A 21,167-nucleotide genomic window follows, 5' to 3' on the forward strand; every position below is an offset into this window, starting at 1 on the left:
CGATGAAATTTTCACAATCATAACCAGCAAATAAACAGGAACAATAAGAGTTTAAATATTTTGCAAGTAGATAAGTGGATATATGTCAAAATTTCTGTTTATTGGTAAAACTTGGGTTGATATGAAGAAAAGATTTTCATTTCGCAATATGATACAGTAATATTTGCATCATGCGATGGGGAATTTATTTCTGTGCATTTTGGTGTAACATACTTGATGTTTTTGTAAAACGCTGCAGTTATACGGGCAGAAAACCATATCACAACAAACACACATTTCATGAATCGTAATTTTGTCCCTTCGTTGTCAGTGCAAATCGACGACGTCATTTCAATAAAACTCATCTTTCAACTTAAAGGGGTGTTTACATATCGACGATAGAAAATTGTGTTTCTTTGACAGTGGTTTAAGTGCAATATCTATAGAACCAGTTGTCCAAATTCCATAAAATTTTCACCAGATGAACCGAAATTTCGATGCGCTCATACTGGTACTATTTGTGTATACAAAATCGAACGCGCGAGTTATGAAATTTTGATTTTAACGCAAATTTTCTCGATATTTCAAATTTTCAAGAACAATTGTACACATAACCATACTATTTGTATATCATTGTGTAGGCGCCAGTGTGCTGAACATTTTGATATATGTGGTTTGATATTTATTTTCTATATCTTCGTTGTACTAGTACAAATCACAAAACACAGTTGAAAAAATCACAGCGCGATAGTTGCTCTTTAATAAAGTTAGTGCGAAATCATATCGAGCTGCTTTCGTCAGTCGAACGTCATGAAAACATTTGAGTTCTCGGAATTGAAAATAAATATTGAATTGTTCAGGCTATGTAGAAAACTAAATGGGTATACGGGAATATTTTGTGCTGATGTTAAATGTTCAGTAATAAATATTTTGATGGATTACTCACATATTTGATATGATCTAGGATTATTTCAGAATGATAGGTTAGTAAATCTATGTTTGACTAGATTTTTTTATATACTCGCCTTTTGTCGTTTTAATATTGACTATAAAAATCTGCGTTGAGTACGCCTCATAACAAAATTTGAGACCTAAAGACCATGGATTTGCTTTAACTCGAAGGAAATACTGGATGGATTGTACGGACTCGTGCTTATCAATTTTTATGCCCATTTAAGCTGTGAGTGTGAATATTTCGGCTTGTATGGTCATGAAAAAATATCATCACAAAGTCAATATTTGTAGGATTTTTGCATGGTAAGTATGATTTTTAGATTTGTCATCAAATACACATTCGATCGTAACTCAAATCATGAAGAATAAACATTTTCCATGTGCTTTTCTGTCATTTTTCGTTTGGTCGTTGAAGGGTTCGGACGTGTTTTTCGAAGCTCTCGACGTCGTGACCTAATTATAATTTGAACTGCGCGGGTAAAAAACGCTCAGTTGCGGCTTGGACATTGACCAATACGGACGTGTTTTTAAAGCGCTCTGAAAAAAGTTTTGACTTTTTATTTTTTTTTACTATGACAGAATCTTAGTTGACTGATGGTCTTTGACAAAGACAGACTTGTTTTTGTGAGCTCTGAAAAAAATTTGACTTTGAAATATTTTTACGATTAAAAAGTTTCAGTTGACTTTTGAACGTTAACGAAGACGGACGTACTTTCGTGAGCTCTGACTATTGATGAAAAGTTTTGAGTTTTACTGACTTGTACTTTGAGAGTAAAATTGACTTCGCGTTATAGAATAGCGACTTGGTACTCAGGTTGTTGAATGACTGGATGACTGTAGTGTTAGGTTATTGTTATGAGATAACAACTTGACTTTGACTTGAGTTGTGAAATAAAATCATACTCTTGAACGTTTAGTATGGACTGACAACGAACTTTTGTGAGCGTTATATATGAAATGTTTGACTTACATTAATTTTTTTGAACGACTTGACTTCAATTTAAGTTTTGACATCGGACTGATCGGACGTGTTTTTTTAAGCCCTGACTGTTGTGAATAATTAAATTTATGTTGTGGTGTCAAGCGATTGACTGTCAGTTGAGGTTCAGATGTCGAGCTGTGCGGACGTGTTCATCGAGCTGCTGTCTACAAAAAACGTGAGTACAATTTTTTTTCGTTTTACTGTTTACAAGTTGCGTGATGATGTATGATGGTTGTAATGTGTTGGGTAGAAATTACTCAGTGCTGATACAGTGTCGATATGTTGTGATGAGCGATAATAGTGGATGATGGTGGAACAGAATATTCATTGAGCTATTTTGAGGAAGCGAACATATGATGGAAAAATGTTGCAAAAATATTAAATGACAATGTATTGAATCGCTTTTGTTGATATGTATGATATTGATTAAATTGTATTTGCACGCTGTAACATTTCTATTTCATTTCAGGGGGCTGTGGTGAGTATTGTAGAATAAATTTATTGTATTATGGAATAAATTAACGATGCTAAATGAAAACTGTTATTGTACACTTTGTATGGATAAACGTGTATGACCACTCTGTCGGTTGGTTTTCATGAAAGCATAAATTATGTGAATGATGATATGAAGGGTAGAATTCATCAGTGCTTGTGTCTAGAAATGCTGAATGTTTATTGAAAAGGCTAAATGCTAGCCAGTACTAAGAGTTGAGCTACCGTGGGAATGTGAAACGAACTGATGGTGTAATATGATGGTGTATTGACATACTTTTCTTATATGTACTAAATATGATATTGCTTTACTTGTATTTGCATGCTGTTAACATTTCTATTTTGTTCCAGTGTGCTGTGGTGAGTACTGTAGATATTACTTGATTTTTAGTGTCTATGAATGCTGATGTATGATAGCTATAGCATGAGCTCAATGCTAACCAGTATTATGAGTTGATGTATTGTGGTGATGCTAATCGAACTGATGATGTAACATGATGGTGAACACTTACTGAATGCATAAAATTTATTGAATTGCGTTTGTTGATATGCACTATAATATGATAAATGTATTGCTTAACATGTATATTTCATGATGTTTAATTTCAGTGGGCTGTGGTGAGTACTGTAGATTGTATTGCCTATGTATAGAATTCAATAAAAGATTATGACTGAAAACTGCTTTTGATTCTTTTTGAACAGTTTTAGGGACTATAAGTCTATAACAAAAATATGTCGGTTGGCGTTCATACAGCAATGTTTTGAGTAGTACAGAAATGTTTCTACGTTTGTGGTCGCCAGTTGTCTGTGATGTGTAAAGTGAAAAATACACGGAGCTTTGAATACAACAAACATTTACTGTTTTAACACAGATTGTGTGCTATGCATTTTTCGATGTAGATCTTTTTCAGATTTGACATGAAATGTAGACCTGACATTTGAACAGAGCTGGGAAACGAAAAGGTAAGTTTGTTAAATTTCACAATGAACACTTGTGTTTTGACAAAAGAAGAGATAAAGTGAGTTTTGTCATCATCATGGTTTCTTTCAGAGTATAACTCGTGAACAGATGAAAACCTATTTTTTGCTAGATTTTCATGTACTCTTTTTTTGGATGATAAGTATGTCAGTAACTCAAAATCATACGGCTAGTACAGTATGGAACATGAATGCTTTGTTCAGATTTTCAGATGTGTGCTGGCAGTTTAAGTCTGGCAGCTGAAGTGAACAGTCGTGTTTTCTGGAGCTCCAACAATATGCTAGAAGGTAAGTAACTATGTTTGTTTTGCATTGCATGTTTTCATATGTTTCAGACTTTCAAGCAGAGATGTCATGCTGACTGGAGTTGAGCACAGGGCAGTGACAAAGTGAAAGGTAAGTACTTTTGACTGAATGTTTGTTCTATGCATGTTTTGTTTCAATACATTTCAGGAGTGCTTATCCAGTGATGATATGACAGTTGGAGTGAACAGTGGAGCCAAGCAGTCTTGTTTTTGGAGCTACTCAACAAGCCTTGAAGGTAAGTTTAGAATTTCTCAATGTTAGTGAATTGAAGTACTGTCACTTGCTTTTGGACAGTCGAACAGAACAGACGTGGTTGCGAGAGCTCTCATATCTGTTGTGTTAAACTGTTTTTATGATATGTTATGTTTGTTTGTTTGTTTGTGATGTACTATTTTTCAGATGCTGATGGCAGTGATGGGTTTTCAAGCTGACCTGAACAGAAAAGCACTCATATGGTAAGTACAAAATAGTTGTTATATGGGATGTTGTGCATGCTTTTATGTTTCAGGTGTACTTGCAGTTAGAGACGAAGACGATTCAAGAAGAGGACCATAGGTCAGAAAGTGGATGGAACATACAAAGGGTAAGTTGAACCTGTGTTTTTGTTTGATTTTTACCATGCATACTTTGCTTTGCTCTGTTTCAGATTTCACATGCAGAAATTAAACAGGATTTCAACTGCTGAGACACAATTCATCAAAAGTAAGGTAAGTTTTAATTCATTGATTTGAGTTGTACAATGTGTTCTTTACTTTATTTCAGATTCGAGTCACTGGTTTACACATGGAAGAAGATTTCCACGTCTGTTACTCAACTCTACAGAAGCAAGGTAAGTCGATCAAATTTTTGTTTTCATTGACTGCTGTAATGTGATGTTATGCTATTTTTCATGTGTGCTATGCAGAGATGGAGAATTCAATTTTAAGAAAGATTAACTGCTGCAGCTTAGCTCTGCTCTGTGTTGATTTTTGTTCAAAAACGTTTAAAATGTATGTGTGTTTTCAGATGTTTTGTTTCAGTTGATGTCCAGATGGCAAGCAGTACAGACGTGTTTCTTGGAGCTGCCAAACAGTGAGTACAAACGTTTTATATTTTTCAGTTGTTTACTCATAGAAGTCTGTGAAAGATGATAACAAGGGTTGAATCTATCAGCACTTGTGTCTAAAAATGCTGATGTGTGACGGTTTACTGAAAAGGGTAAATGCTAGCCAGTACTTACACTTGAGCAACCGTGGGATGTCGAACTAACTGATGATGTACTATGATGGTGAACACTTACTATGTGTATCAAAATGCTTTTGTTGATATTTACTATAGATGATTTGATATTGGTTAACATTTGTTTGCATGCTGTTAACATTTCTATTTCATTTCAGGGAGCTGTGGTAAGTATTGTAGTATTAATTTGTCTCAATAAACGATGATGAATGAAAACTGATGTCGATTCTTTTTGTACAGTTTTAGGTATTAGCACTCTATACAAAACTCTGTCGGTCGGTGTTTGTGAATGTGAGCTTAATGTTTGAGTAGAACAAAAATGTCTTTACTTTTGTGATCGCCAGTTGTCTGTGATGTAAAGTGGAAAAAACACAGCTATGAAGCATACAATTGTTTCAATATTTTATCAATGATAGTGTGCTATGCATGTTTTGATTTAGTTCGTTTCAGATACGACATGACATGAAGAGTTGACAGTCGAACAGAGCTGAGCAAAGCAGAAAGGTAAGTGTGTTTCATTTTAGTATGAACACTTGTATTTTGTTTTTATATGGTATGTTTTGTGCATGCTATGTTTCAGGTGTACTTGTAGTCAGCGACGAAGTCGATTCAAGAAGAGGAACATTGCTGAGAAAGTGAATGGGACTTGCAAACAGGGTAAGTGTTACAATTGTTTGTTTGATTTTTACCATGCATACTTTGCTTTGCTCTGTTTCAGATTTCACATGCAAAAATGGTCTCATAGCAGTGCCAACAGTGAATAAGGATTTCATCTGCTGTGAAACAACTCAACAGAAAGTAGGTAAGCATTGAATGAATGCACTTGAGTTGTACAATTTGATGTGATGCTTTTTTCTGTTTCAGATTCAAGTTTCTGGTGTAGACAGAAAAATGTGTTTGAAGAAGGAATTCTACTACTGTGATTCAACTCTACAGAAGCAAGGTAAGTAGAAACAAAATTTTGGTTTAATTTAACTCATGTGTTTTGCACTGCATGCTTTTTTTCAGGTCTCTCATGCAGTGAGGGAAAAGAAGAAGATTTCAAGAAAAAATCACTGCTGCAACTCAGGCCTATAACAAGGTAAGCGTTTACTATATTGTATACAAAATGTTTCTCTGTTTTACTCTGTTTCAGGTTTCAATTGCAGAGATGTTGCAGAGATGTTTTGACAGCTTGTGACAGAAAAGGAATTCACCAGCTGTGTCTCGACTCTAGCCACGAGGTAAGTCGAAACAAATATACTGGTTTGTATGTTATGTTGTTATGCCCTTCTATGTTTCAGACTTACATTGCTGTGACTGTTCGACAGTGCGTCAAAAAAGAGACGAATACAGGTTTCAAGAAGAAAATTGGCTGTTAAAACTCTGCACAAAATATGATGTAAGTTAACTACTCTTTTGGTTTGTTTTGTGCTTTGTTATGCTTAACTATTTTTCAGATTGAAATGGTGGGTCGTTACAGAGCAGACTTTTGGACAACTAAGAAGTTGAGAAACAGAGAATGATTCAAGATCAGCTAGGTAAGTCTTGATTATTATGCATTGCTAAATGTTTTTTTTTATTCCAGTATGGCTGTGGTAAGTACACAAACTTTCTATAATTTAATATTGAACTGTTTTTATGACCTGTATTTTGCATTGTAAAATGTCTGTTTTTCATTTCAGTATCCTGTGGTAAGTACACTAACTTTCTTTAATTTTCATATTGAACTGTTTTGATGACTTGTATACTACTATGCAATGCCTAATGTTTTTTTCATTTCAGTAGCCTGTTGGTAAGTACACTAACTTTCTATAATTTCATAGTGAATTGTTTTGATGACCTGTATTCTGCATTGTAAAATGTGTTTCTTTTTCATTTCAGTATGGCTGTGGTAAGTACAATTGCCTTTCATATTGAACTGTTTTGATGACCTGTATTTTGCATTGCTAAATGTTTTTTTCATTTCAGTATAGCTGTGGTAAGTACACTAACTTTCTTTAATTTTCATATTGAACTGTTTTGATGACTTGTATTCTACTATGCAATGCTTAATGTATTTTTTTCAGTAGCCTGTTGGTAAGTACAATTGCCTTCTTTAATTTTCATATTGAACTGTTTTGATGATGTGTATACTGCTATGCAATGCTTAATGTTTTTTTCATTTCAGTATGGCTGTGGTAAGTACACAAACTTTCTTTAATTTTCATATTGAACTGTTTTGATGACCTGTATTTTGCATTGTAAAATGTGTTTCTTTTTCATTTCAGTATGGCTGTGGTAAGTACACTAACTTTCTTTAATTTTCATATTGAACTGTTTTGATGACTTGTATTCTGCTAAACAAAATGTGCTTTTTTCAATTTCAGGTCAGCAATGGTAAGTAGATTGTGTTTCTTTATGTATAATTGTGTATACAAAGTTTTTTTTTCATCATAGCATGTCTTTTATATTTATGCTTCGTGTAAGTAAAATGTTCATAAATCATTCTTATCTTCAAACTAAAAATGTATTGTGCTATGCAAAATATCTGTATGTTTTCAGTTGCCAGAGGTGAGTACCATTACAGTTGAAAAGTTAGTTTTGTTTAGTTAAAGTTTTGGTTCACAGTTCTGTTTGTTATTTGGCAAAATTTACATGTATGCATTGAGTCTTGATTTCAGCTCGATTGTGGACTGAAGAAGATTGCCAGCAGAGGGATTGGATACAAAATACAAAGTAAGTACTGAGTTTCTTACTAAAAGTTTTGAGTTGTATTCATTGTGTGTTAATATGCTATGATTGCTATGAACATGACTTTTGTATTTCAGCGAAGACAACATAGGTAAGTAAAATTGTTATCTGTTTCATGTTTACTGTTACAGTTCAATATTGTGTTTATAAATTGTAAGTTGTACAAACACATTCAAAAGTTTCTGATCATGCTTTCAATTTCATTTCAGCCCTACTACAAGACGAGTGTTTTCTACTACTAGACGTGTCAGGTTTACTTCCAGGCGAGCAGTGACAACAAGGCGCCTTTGTGGAAACAGCAAAACAAACAAGTGAGTATTAGTTGAACAATTGTTTGAGATTGTTTTAATGTTATGTTATACTTAAATGCAAAATTGTGCACATAAATTGTAAGTTGTACAAACACAGTGAAAGTTTCTGATCATGCTTTTCATTTCATTTCAGCTCTACTGCAAGACGAGCAGTAACAGCAAGGCGCCTGAACATGCAACACAATACAAAAAAGTAAGTATCAGTCAAACAGTTGGTAGAGTTGTGTGTTTTTCTTTAGCAGTTTGTGTTTACTATTTTATTTGATCCATGGTATATTACACATGCATGTTTTTATCATTTCAGGCTGTTTACTTTCATCGTTTACTGTTTAACACAATTTGCTTTTCTATTTTCAGTGCCAATTTGCAAACCTTGATGTGGACACCGAGTAGTCAATACATACGTGTGGCGTATAGCTGCGACAAAACCGTGGGTCCATCGCACCGATAACTTGAACATTGGCCCGTGTATGGACATCAGTGCAACTTTGTGAATCCATGTATCTTTGTGAATCCATGTAACATTGCGAATGTGTGTCGATCGAAAAATGTGTACATTCTGAACTGAACAGAACTCGGTGTTGCAAGTGGCAAGTGTTGACAGTGTGTATGTTTATGTTTATGTTTTTACATGAAAACTAAAGGAGATTGTTCTCCTACCTTTTTTTTCCTTGTTTTATTGCGCTGGCCAGCAATATTGATGTATTGATGTATGTGTTTGTGTTTAAACTATGCAATACCAAAATCAAACAAAAAATAAACATTAACAGTCATTAACTGTGTTTGGGCGGCCGAGGGGTTTAAGACTCCACAAGTGTGAAGCGCACTGATAGCACTTGGGGGTGAACACCTCGGTATTTCGGTGCTAAAATGTTTTCACGGTGCTTATCTTGACGCACTGTTAAGACTACCAACCAGTTAATGATTGCTTCATCTTTAAACAAAAAGTAAGTCTCTACTTTGGCACAAGAGACTCCAAGTACCAAATACCAACAATTAAAAAGCAGACGTTTTTCAAAACTATGATCGCTGAGATTGATAGTCAGATGGAGTCCTGCCCATTTAGCTGTGTAGCGGTCTAGGGCGGGGTTGCAAGTCAATACGAAATGAGGCGCTATAAAGCAACTCGTCCCCGTTATGACCGTCAATACTTTCGACACTATCTGGGAATCCTTTCAACACCACATTGTTGCGCTGTTGGAAGGGTGGTAGGCACGCATGGTGACATGCCTGTGCTTTGCTATGCGACACCATGGTATTTTCGTACGGTGACACGAAATATCTTAATCTGGCTCTCTCAGAAACGCAGGCACGCGTTGACCGAACCTGACCGATGACCGAGCAATAACATTTCTATTAAGTGCTTCAATGCACAAAGTCTGCTAGGGCTGGGGTGGGAAGGCGACTTCTCTTGTACTCAGACAAGAGGAACGGTCACAAGTCCGTGAAAACGCCGAGTGACACCACTAGCTTGCAAACGTACAAAGCAAAAAACTTTCAAACTTGAATTTGAGGTAAAATGATAAAAAAAACTATATGAATGACTAACCGATATAAGATATTTTCCATATGGCAACAAACTATGCTACTCAATGTTGCGTTGAACATTAATTGCGCCTTACGAACTACTCGTGTTGAGACTTACATTGAGTGACTCGTAAACGTAAAGCAGTTACTCGCTTTTGACTGCATACACATTTTGTACAACGGTTCGTTATTGGTATAACTTGTCTTTCAGTGAGGCACATTAACATAAACGTTCAACAGTATTTAGGCTTTATATTGCGCTTGTAGAATATACGAACAAAACACACTACATAAATGACGTTTAGGGATTATTTTCACTTTCCATTTGAGATGATATGATGAAAAAGTATATACATCAGTTTAAGCGACTTTCATGACATTCACCACATGGCCATAAACTTGCGTTATTCAATGAAATGTTAAAATTTCGCTAGCAAAATAAATAAAAACTATATACGCAGTTTCATAACTTTCGATGTATGATCATGAAGTTTGAAATTGTGCAAAGCAATTTTGCGTTAAAAGTTGCATGTAGTTTTATCCCGATCTGAAACGTTTCGCTACAATACAGCCGTATTCGAAACTCAACAACTCAAATGTTTGTACAGAACAATACGAATGTTCCCATTTTGAAACGACAGTAAGTTAAACAAACATTTAGTGGTAAAGCGACATTTCTTGTACTCAAATAGGAGAAACGGTCACGAGTCAGTACACAAATCATAGCAAAACTACACTCTGCAGCTTGTATGAAACGTGTTTACAAAACCAAAGTAGTTCAAAGCAGAACGCTTTTCCTTCTTCGAGGGAGAAGAAATCTGGGTGCAAGTCCCGGCTTTGGTTATAACACGAATACTACTCGCTGCTCAATAGCAATATTCATCATCCTATCCTTATTTAAGGAATACAATCGATTTTTGCCATACGGCCACAAACTATGCTACTAAGTGTTGCGTTGAACATTAATTGCACGAAATAAACTACTTGCGTTGCAACTAGCAAGCAGTGACTCGTAAACTCAAAGCAGTTACTCGCTTTTGACCGCATACACATTTTGTACAACGGCTCGTTATTGGTATTACTTGTCTTTCAGTGAGACACATTAACACAAACGTTCAACAGTATTTAGCCTTTATATTGCGCTTGTAGAATATACGAACAAAACACACTATATAATCTACAATCGATCGCATAGTTAGCTACTTGAGTTGATATTGACAAGCGCTGGTCAATCATCTCGTTTGTAAGCTTTCGAGTGTACACAGTAGTTTGCAGTTTTGTTTCACACATAATACAAAATATGGATGAAAAAAATCTATATACATAACAGTTTGCGATATTAACTACTTTTGCCTCTTGGCCAAATCTACACTCGATCGCATAGTTTGCTACCTAGGTTGATATTAACAAGCGCTGTTTGAAAAGCAGTATTACTTCAATGCTATGGTTTGGTTGTAAGATAAAATACTAGTATATGATGCATTGATGTAACAGATATGTAGGCACATTCGTATAGTAGAAGAAAATTCTCAGCAGCAGCTGGTCTGCAAACACTACAATGCGATTTTGCAGTTTGATACGAACGTGTTTTGTTCACGTGAAGTTGAAATGAAAATCTGTCGTGTCTGATCAATGAAATATATTTGATAAAATAACACAGTTGAAAGGCAGTAACATATCTAAGGTTGTGCTATGTTACAGCTCCACAAATAGTTATTCGTCTTGCAAGATACTGGAACAGATGTCCACATGTTATTGTATATTATCTGATTTAGGATATTTTGAGAAATTATGCAACAGAACATTTCTGCAAGATGTGAAAAAAATATCTATTTAAATGGGATTTCTGAGGTTTAGCCATCGCCGAAAGGCCAATGTTTCTTCGTTAATGCATGGCAAAAGTAAAGGCTATATTGTTTGCTAGTATGCTAGTCCGTATTGCATATCGCAAGGTGGTAAAGCGGCTCTTTTCATTTTGCTGTGAAAAGAACGGTCACAAGCCCGTACAAACGCTGAGTGACACCTCTTGATCATGTAGCTTGTATGAAACGTGTTTATACAACCACAGTAGTTCAAAGCAGAACGCTTTTCCTTCTTCGAGGGAGAAGAAATCTGGGTGCAAGTCCCGGCTTTGGTTATAACACGAATACTACTCGCTGCTCAATAGCAATATTCATCATCCTATCCTTAACCATAATACCACTAGGCTCTATTAAGAGTAGCTTTGGAAAGGGAGTTAATAGCAGCTGCATGAGTGCTTTCATAAAATGTAAACGGTCGACCTTTACGGTTGCAAAATTGAAATACGATTTCAATGTTTTGAAGCATAATGTCTACATCGGGACCAAATGCCCATAGGTTCGATTTCGACTTGCTACACTCACGATTGAAATGAACCGTTTGAACATTCGCTGATAATAGGCATGCAATAACAATCCAACGCTGAAATGACTCACACTCCTACGCAATTAATTTTATCGCGGGACCAAATACCCATAGGCTCGATTTCGAGTTGCTGAAAGCGAGACCTCCGGGTTGATAGTTAGACCAATTACGGGACGGGAAATATTTAGTTACGGGATTATATTACATTGAAATCACATGTAGGTTATAATTTCTAAATTATAAGTTTACATACTATGTTAACAATATCTCGCAGTATATGTCATTACGATTTGGGGCTGACATAGCGTTTTTCATGTTAATGGAAGTGGAACTATACTATATATGGAATATTAAACTTTTAGAACAGTTAAGATGTTGATGAATTTGACGTGGTCACTAAAATACTGAACATTCGAGATGTGTATAATTGATCAAATACCGATAGTAATAGGTTTATTTGTAAAGACCAACTATTAATTGATATAATGACACCAGCTTCATTGTAACGCAAGAAGCTGGCAGGTTTATATCCGCATTATACTGACAGTTGTCGTGATTTAAAGCATTCTGATAAAAAACCCATCTAATACCGGTTTGAAAGGACCATGAAGAGGGCATCTTGATTGTCATTAAAAAAGATATGGGCCGTACTCTGTGAAAAAGGGTTTAATGCATGTGCGCAGAGTGTCACACTTTCCGCTTTTATGATATTTATCGTTTAAAGAAAGTCTCGTCTTAGCAAAATTCAAGTTAAGGCGGAAAGTGTCGTCCCTGATTAGCCCGTGCGGACTGCACAGGCTTATCTGGGACGACACTTGACGCACATGCATTGAGATCCCTTTTCACAGAGCGAGGCTCATATTAATTTGTTTGGTTTCCAATCTGTATGAATAACCGACATGGAGATTAGACCAACATGTATGCATATGGTTAATCGTTTTGTGTGTCTTATTTGAACAGAAAAGTGTAGCTATCACAAATCGGTAGGATTTGGTTTAAAAGGACTAAGTCAGTGATTGGGATTTAAAAAAATGTGCCAGTAAATACCTTTAATTGCTATATTAAAATCACGGACCTTTTAAACTCAAGCGTCATGTTAAGAACACGCATTTAAAACGGAAAGGTTCCCCAGATAGCTTGAACAAAGAGAAAATGTTTTTGTTCGGGAGAAGATTCTACGACAATGTAATTTATAGAGGATATTGGTTCATGTCAGTGTTAGATCGGTTGTTATTTCACGAGTGAGCATGTACAAATAATATTTTCACTCGTGGCGCAACAATTTTCTGTTTCCTAAATGTCCCTTTTTGAAGAAAATAATTAACAGCTGTTTCCCTTTCGCTGAAAAGTTACGCTTTCTCCCGTGGCGTGCCTAAATACATTTCAATACACAAAATGACGTTATTATAACAGCGAAATTCTCCGGTTAAACTCTTTTCCAATGTAAATTAACGGTGAAAAGCATACAATACAAAGAAAATGTGTTGGATTCGATGGAATATTGTTTTTAATTCACTCGTGATCATAAAAATATATATAAATCTTGAAGTAAATCTTGATATGATAATCTGAAAAATAGAAAAAGTAGTTCCGAAAATTTGTTATTTTCACCGGTGAATAACAATTTGTTTATTTTCACTGCTGTTATTTCACTGCAGAAATGTCATATTTTATCATTAGGTATAAAAGAGAGTAAAATATTCTGGCCAGCTTAATACATACAAATTTATCTCTTTTATCAGCCTCATGCTTCCCAGGTATTTGATAATAATTAAACACTATGTCATTATGTAGGTTGAGCAATGTATAACAAAAGACAAATCAAATTTAAACTTTAAATGAAATAAATCCTTTGTATTTCCTTGCAACGCAAACACATCCAAAATGCATATATATCTTTCAATATGTTTCGCGTTATAGTGAAGCCATCGCTTATAAAAAACATGAAAAATACTTGGTCAGTAAAATCAGCAGATGTGCAAATTACGAATTAAACAGTGCACAAATCTGTATTAGATATTTCCAAAATACTACATATTTACCGTATGAAGCAACTTTGAAAATAAGGTAAATGGTACACAATTTGTTGTTTTAACCAGGCTTTTTTGCGCGGCGACTCTCCTCGAATGGTTGAATTATGGGACTTTTCTACGAGTGCTAACTCCGTTGCGATCACTTACTACTAACCTAACTCAAATGTAGTCGGGCATAAAGTTTTTTCAGGATGCAGAATCAACGGGATTTCCATGGGTTTACACACACGAGCTGGAAAGAATGTAAACACACCGTTAAGAGCTTCATGTTTTGCAAATACCTCAAATTATTGTAAAAATCATTTGCGAAAATCTTTAGTGTATAAAATACAGTTTTTTCTTGCAGTTTGTTCCAATATCTTAATGTATAACAATAAATCCGTGAAATGGTCTGAAATTGGTGACATCATTTCATGTTGCGTGAAGCTTAACCGTATAAATGAATGCAGTACACATATCATTTTTGACCAAGAACACATGCTTATTAAATAAAGTAATTCGGATGTATTTCCCATTGCCATAAGCAGCACAAAAATCAGTCATTTGTGCACAAGTTGAAATTCTTCAGAAAAATTGTTTTAAAAAGTTATTCGAAAACAAGCACCACTTACCGGTTTCCACAAATTTACATGATCCTGCACCCTGATTACGTTGCCATGCAGTGTTTGCATACGTAATTATTACATACGATGGCGCACAAGTGAGAAAAGAAATTACAATTCTTGGCGAAAATGTCAAATAAAAATCAATATAATAAAAGGACATCGTATAATAAGTAAGGTTGTATTATTTATAATTAATTTATTTATTAGTTCGATTGCCCTTATTAAATTGCTGCATCACATCAATTTAACGGAATGGTTTCGTTCTCCGTACTGATTAAATACATAAATAAATAAATGAAGATTGTTCTGGACAACAATAAATATCACGCTGAAATTCACTTAAATGCACTTGTAAGTATTAACACGTAGCAAGTATGTTAGTGTAACAAGAAAAGACGTGTATACGTGGATTGGACTGGGTTCTTTTAACTGTGGTAGGAAAAATACAACTATAGAGACAAAATTGTGAATAGCTATGCCCGAGTTTTGTATTAAACTGATCGGATTTACTTTAGTGTTTCATGTTGATTTCTTGCATTTCCGACGGCGAAAGAAGCTCTCGAGAATCAACAGTCGTCGTTTTCTCGCCGGCGAAGATGATGACGCAAACTGCCACTTCAGTGAATCGTCAACAAAGATAAATAACACACCAAAGCAAGGAAAGATCGCATTTGCGGTTTCCGTTTGGAAAATGGTACGCATTTTATTACACATGCCATGTTTCTGAACGGTCATGGTTTTGACGGTGACATTGCGACAAAGACACCGGAGCAGCCTGATTCAACCGAGCATACACTGAAATACACCGAAGAGTATATTGGTTATGATGAATCGAGAATGCAAACCGTTTAAGTCAGATCTAATTACGCAGTTTTTTATGTTCATTATAGTTTCATTCCGGAAAATAAAGACGGTGATCAAAAGAGGCAGTTGGAAAACCAAAGAAAGAGCGTACCATTGCCCCCAATCCAGCCCAGGCGGTTCTCGCTTACTCCAGACGACGATCCATGGTCAGTTACAAAGCCGGTATCGACAACGACAACTAGCCGAAATAGCCCAGTTCAAAGCTCAACAGTTTTGATAGGCAGCGGGTTAAGATTGGTTTTATCGGTACGTTACAAAATGCGCGAACAACATGTATTAACACTGGTCGAGAATTGAGCATATAGAAGCTCTGGTTGGCAAATGCCATGTATATGGTATAACGAAGTAAAGACATGGTGAAACAAAATTTATTGGTGTTGTTTAAGTCCTTAAAATTATTATAGGTTTGATATTAATATCGAATGCACGAATTTACTTTAATGTACTATTATGTTTGTTCAGTCAATGGAAGCCATTTATGATAGTATTTTGTTCACACACGAAACTGAAGAAAACAATTTTGATTCTGTATACAACCATCTGTTTAAAATACTTGTAATGCCGATGAAAAAAAAAGTGTAAACCCCATTTATTTATTGCATCGAAAGCTTAAGGCTTATCGAAACGCTCTCGGTTCCGTTACGTGGATAGAAGCAGTTCTTTGTATCTTAAGGGTGGATCTCAAGAAAGCGAGACCTCCGGGTTGATAGTTGGACCAATTACGGGACGGAAAATATTAAGTTACGGGATTATATTACATTGAAATCATATGTAGGTTATAATTTCTATATGACAAGTTTCCATACTATGTTACTTAATAGCTCGCAGTATATGCCATTATGATTTGGGACTAACATAGCGTTTTTCATTTTAATGAAAGTAGAACTATACTATATATGAAATATTAAACTTTTAGAATAGTTAAGATGTTGATGAATTTTACGTTGTCACTAAAATACTGACCATTCGAGATGTGTATAGCTGATCAAATACCGATAATGATAGATTTATTTGTCAAGACCAAATCTTAATTGATATACTGACACCAGCTTCATTGCAAAGCAAGAAGCTGGCAGATTTATATCCGCATTATACTGACAGTTGTCTTGACTTAAAGCATTCTGGTTAAAAACCCATTTTATACCGGTTTGAAAGGACCATGAAGAGGGCATCTTGATTGTCATTAAAAAAGATACGGGCCGTACAATGTGAACAAGGGGTTTAATGCATGTGCGCAAAGTGTCACACTTACCGCTTTTATGATAGTTATCGTTTAAAGAAAGTCTCGTCTTAGCAAAAATCAAGTTAAGGCGGAAAGTGTCGTCCCTGATTAGCCCGTGCGGACTGCACATGCTTCTCTGGGACGACACTTGACGCACATGCATTGAGATCCCTGTTCACAGAGCGCGGCTCATATTAATTTGTTGCATACATAAACAGTTCAAATATGGTATGATTTAAGAGCTCACGTGCATGAACCCAGTAGCTCCCATACTAAATTAACTTGTCAACTCTCAAACGAACAGTATACACACGGAATGCTTAATGAATTACAACTATGAAACACATAAAAATAAATAAACCCTACTCGATCGTGTAAAAAACCCTCATATTCCATGTAAATTAACGGCTACATAATAAAAATGAAAGGTCGCTACAAATTTAGTATTTAAGGGTTGTAATTTAGTAAATATAAAGCTTGTTACTTGAAGTACAACGATAATTTACAAGGATGTTACTCAATATTGTGTCACATACTTTAAGGTTTTTGCGTCGAAATTCAAATATGGCTACTCGTACCTAAATTATATACATTATTATTTACATTATGTTTTTCATGCATTTATCACATTAACAGCACATACATATGGGGTAAGCAATTCTGTATTATACCTCAAACTTGTATGTTACCATGTGGATTCACCCATATCAAATCACGTGGTTTTAGTGATAAGATTTTCATACCACGTGATTGAGTAAACATTATCGATACCCGTCAATCATGTTTTGCTTTAGGTATGTATTTATCGGGTTGCGCTATGCGACATTAAACAGCCGATATTCATAATGTATTCATGATCATAAGAGTGTTCATAACAACTATTAGCTGTTCTCATTATAGAATAGAATAAAGTCATGTTTATGGGTAAGAAAAGCAACAACAAAAACAACAATACACCTTAAATTAGACAATGTTTGTAGAAACAAAATGTTTCCTTATAGCTATTTTAAGATTATCGTAATAAAATTAGTTTTTTGCACGAAAGGTATTTGTCTATTTTTTTTTTAATTATATACGCTTTCTACTCGAAGCCTACAGCCGTGTATGTTGTTTAATGACAATTATTGCGTGTAAGAGTAAAGTAGTTTTTTTACATGTATTGTTGATACGAGGAGTCAAGTCTAAATACCACGTACTACGTTCACGTACTTAGCTATATTTTAAGAAAGCTATAAGGCTTATACCTTGAAAAACATTTGAATCAAAATTATGTCACAGGTTCAACGATTAACATTGCCCGATTGACATTTATTTAAGTTATTTAAATCAAGAACTGAGGTTAAGATTGATTTATATCGACCCCGTTGATCTGTTTACCGTTTGTGAGCAATATCTGGTGAAGCTGATTTCAGGTAAAGTTATACAATTATTTCAGTTGCTCACATTTCTTTAATATTTTGCTGATATAAAGTCCGATTAGATAAGTGTCACAATTCGAACGTGACGTTTGCTATTAAACTTTAAATAAGTGATATTGATTGCTTTGTTTACTTTTACTGTAGGAAAACGCTTAAACGAGTGTCTGCATTGTATTAAAGTTACCGTTTTGTTTTAAATTTCACATACAACTCTCTTTTTCAGGTACAGAAATACCTGGTGAACAAGACAATTGGGATTCCGCTGTGGAACAGAACCGGGCTTCTATGTCATTCGGCGGGATGCGAAGACACTATTAGGATGATTGCCATGAACAGATTCCCCTTTATAGTAATCAATAATAGCGTTTACTGTGTTTTGACAACTTTCTTTGTTTGTGAATTGTGATACTGATTGTTTCAATAAATGTTTAGACTAAACTACGTACACAATATTATCATAAATCGCTAAAAAGCACAATTGTTGGCACACATTCATAACTCATGAATTAAGCGAAAACATACCGGCTGGAAATCTTATAACAACATTCGTGTGCTATTCCGTTTATAATAAGTAGTTCTAATATTAACAGCTAAACGTAATGACCCAATATTATATATATATATTATTTCAGTCTAGTGTTTTTCTGGTTTGTGACTCTTACAAACTTAATAATTCAAGTACTTGATTGCTTACTTAATTGTACTTCAAAGCTGAAACGGCTATTTTTTAAACAATTATATGAGTTGAACTGCGGTATAATTTTGATTTTAAACGGTTAATTCTATTAATAAATATAATCATTTCACACATTCCAATGATATTAGCAAGCACATTTAATGTTGTTTCGGGATTGTTTGTGTAGTAATACAGCATGAGATATTTCCTTACACAGTGCAATATAATATATCGCTTTAGTAGGTAATAAAGACATTGAATTAGATAAAATTTAAGAACGTGTCATCTTATAGTACTTGATAATATTTTAAAATAAATATTTCCGTTCCAGGAATATGGGCATTGCGATATTCTTGATCCTTTAGCATGGGAAGGTAAGATGTAATATTTAAATAAGTAAATAAGTTCATGTAAGTTTAATTCTCTAATTCGAATAATGGAATGAAATGCCATACTTCACATGAATATAACTCTTATTTTGTTTAATTCCTGACATATTATGTCTAAAGAAAAACATATCATATTGAATTAAAGGACTATTGGAAACCATAGTACTTATAATTGTTAATTTAATTCACTTTTAGCGATTATGGAATTATATCATTATAAATTGAAATATGCGTGAGAAAATATAAATAAACAGCCATGTTTATCCACCACAAATACTTCAGTTGTCATTGAATTTCGTATCACAAAGTCGTTAAATACAACTTGTTTGTTCGTAATACAATCGTTTAAAATGTATACAACTATCATTAACTTATCATTACAGCGTGTCACCTTGGAAGGATATGCAAGACCACAAACGGACCCATACTAGACGGATATCATCAACTGGTGCAGGGTATCGCTACTAGACGGATATCATCAACTGGTGCAGGGTATCGCTACTAGACGGATATCATCAACTGGTGCAGGGTATCATCAACTGGTGCAGGGTATCGCGGCTAGTGTTTTCATCACGACTATACAGAGTCGACCGGACGCAATCCGCTACATACAGGACGTGAACATGATTCCGGCACAGATTTCGGATCATCGGGTGGACTGGGAATGTTAAAAGGATGCTCCTTTATGTCTTTTTTCTTGATCTGCGAATAAACTGTATTGGTGTTTGATTAATTAAATGTGTCACAATTGCCGACAAAGTTTTTTCCTGTGTTTTTCTTTCTGTAAGATTATAAGTGTTTTACTGGAATTAGGTGGTACTAATAGAGTATCTTAATTCATTTTCAGTTGATCAAATAAATTATGTAACGACCGTCGTGTGCTTATGTGGAACCGATCAGGTATTTTAATTCATTTGTAGGTACTTAAGTTAAATATTTTGGAACTGTTTTGTTCTTATGTCGTACGTATAAAGAATTTTAATGCATTTGCAGTTACTTAAGCTAGTTACTTGGTAAATGCTTTGTGGATATGTAGTACTTGAAATAATTTAATTCATTTGTTATTCATTATATGGTAACTGTCTGCCAACATAAGGCACGAATCAATGGTGATAATTCGGTTTGACTCTGTTGAGTGGTAACACTATTTAAAAGGACTTTGGCTGGAACATAGACAAAAATCTGTAATAACAACATTATTTGGTTTTAAACATATAAATAATTTAAAGATAATTGGATCGTTATGAAAATTATATTTAAACAAACCTTAATGGTTTGTTTAGCTATGTCTATTTTCTATTTAAGCAATCGGATATTTTCAAATAAATTTCGACATTGATAAGATTTCTGATTTCCTACAACTTACTTTCAAACCATTTCAAATACACTATTAAGCTTAGTTGTCATGGCCAATTTTGAATTGCATTCATATCGATGTAAATTGATTTGTTCGTTATAAAATAAATTGGAATTGTGCATCCACTGTCCTACAAAGCTGAAAATAGTTGTTGCTATATATCACTACACAATGCAGATTATTTTCGGACACATAATTGATTGTTACGATGAAAATGGTACAATAGTTGCACGCGTCATGTACGATTTGGCGTTGTTATCGTACCTTAAAGGCTCTGTTAAGACTTTGTACATGCCTTAATTTTTATTGAGCATTAATATTACAAGACGGACTTCCTTTTGTTCAGACATTTAATTTAATAAGTAATACTTAAATTTGCGTCAATAAGCATATACTTTAAAAAAGGAACGTGCAGTTCGATTCAAAAGTGCTTTTTACCAATATTTACGGATGCTTTATAACCTATGCGAAAAAATGTGCATGTTTGGTGATTTATTGTTGGCAGATAGTGAGATTGTCTGGAAAAAAAGAAATTTAAACCACTAACGTGTTTTCGTGACCTCTCAAAAGCGGTAACCCTAGTTTTAAATCGTTAAAGAGATTTTGTTACGTGTGACTATATTGTACTCATTAGCTGATGGTAACAATAATTTATATTTAAGGAGTCTAATTTTAACCGCATTTAACAATATAGATGTGCCGTACGAAGGGACCAGTCCGGTTCGTGTCGAGCAATTTTAATTGTGTTATCAGCTTATC

The 21,167-nt window shown here is 34.6% G+C and overlaps 2 long non-coding RNA genes across 9 annotated transcripts; both read left to right on the forward strand.

The window, feature by feature from the left end:
- The first annotated feature begins 825 nt into the window (after positions 1-825).
- Positions 826-5,526, forward strand: LOC127845172 (uncharacterized). Of its 8 annotated transcripts, XR_008033087.1 has the most exons (4): positions 1,520-2,090; positions 2,385-3,673; positions 3,839-3,926; positions 4,091-5,525. It is a non-coding gene; the product is annotated as an uncharacterized LOC127845172 (long non-coding RNA). The 8 variants fall into 8 exon arrangements; XR_008033082.1 differs by adding an exon at positions 826-962 and having other exon boundaries at positions 2,018-2,090; positions 2,385-5,525; XR_008033086.1 differs by adding an exon at positions 826-962 and having other exon boundaries at positions 2,018-2,090; positions 2,759-5,525.
- Positions 5,527-6,913: 1,387 nt separating this feature from the next.
- LOC127845173 (uncharacterized) lies at positions 6,914-9,021 on the forward strand. Its single transcript, XR_008033090.1, has 4 exons — positions 6,914-7,606; positions 7,831-7,932; positions 8,066-8,125; positions 8,290-9,021. It is a non-coding gene; the product is annotated as an uncharacterized LOC127845173 (long non-coding RNA).
- Positions 9,022-21,167: the final 12,146 nt, after the last annotated feature.

The sequence above is a fragment of the Dreissena polymorpha genome, chromosome 9, assembly GCF_020536995.1.
Source record: "Dreissena polymorpha isolate Duluth1 chromosome 9, UMN_Dpol_1.0, whole genome shotgun sequence".
Taxonomy (NCBI): Eukaryota; Metazoa; Mollusca; class Bivalvia; order Myida; family Dreissenidae; genus Dreissena; species Dreissena polymorpha.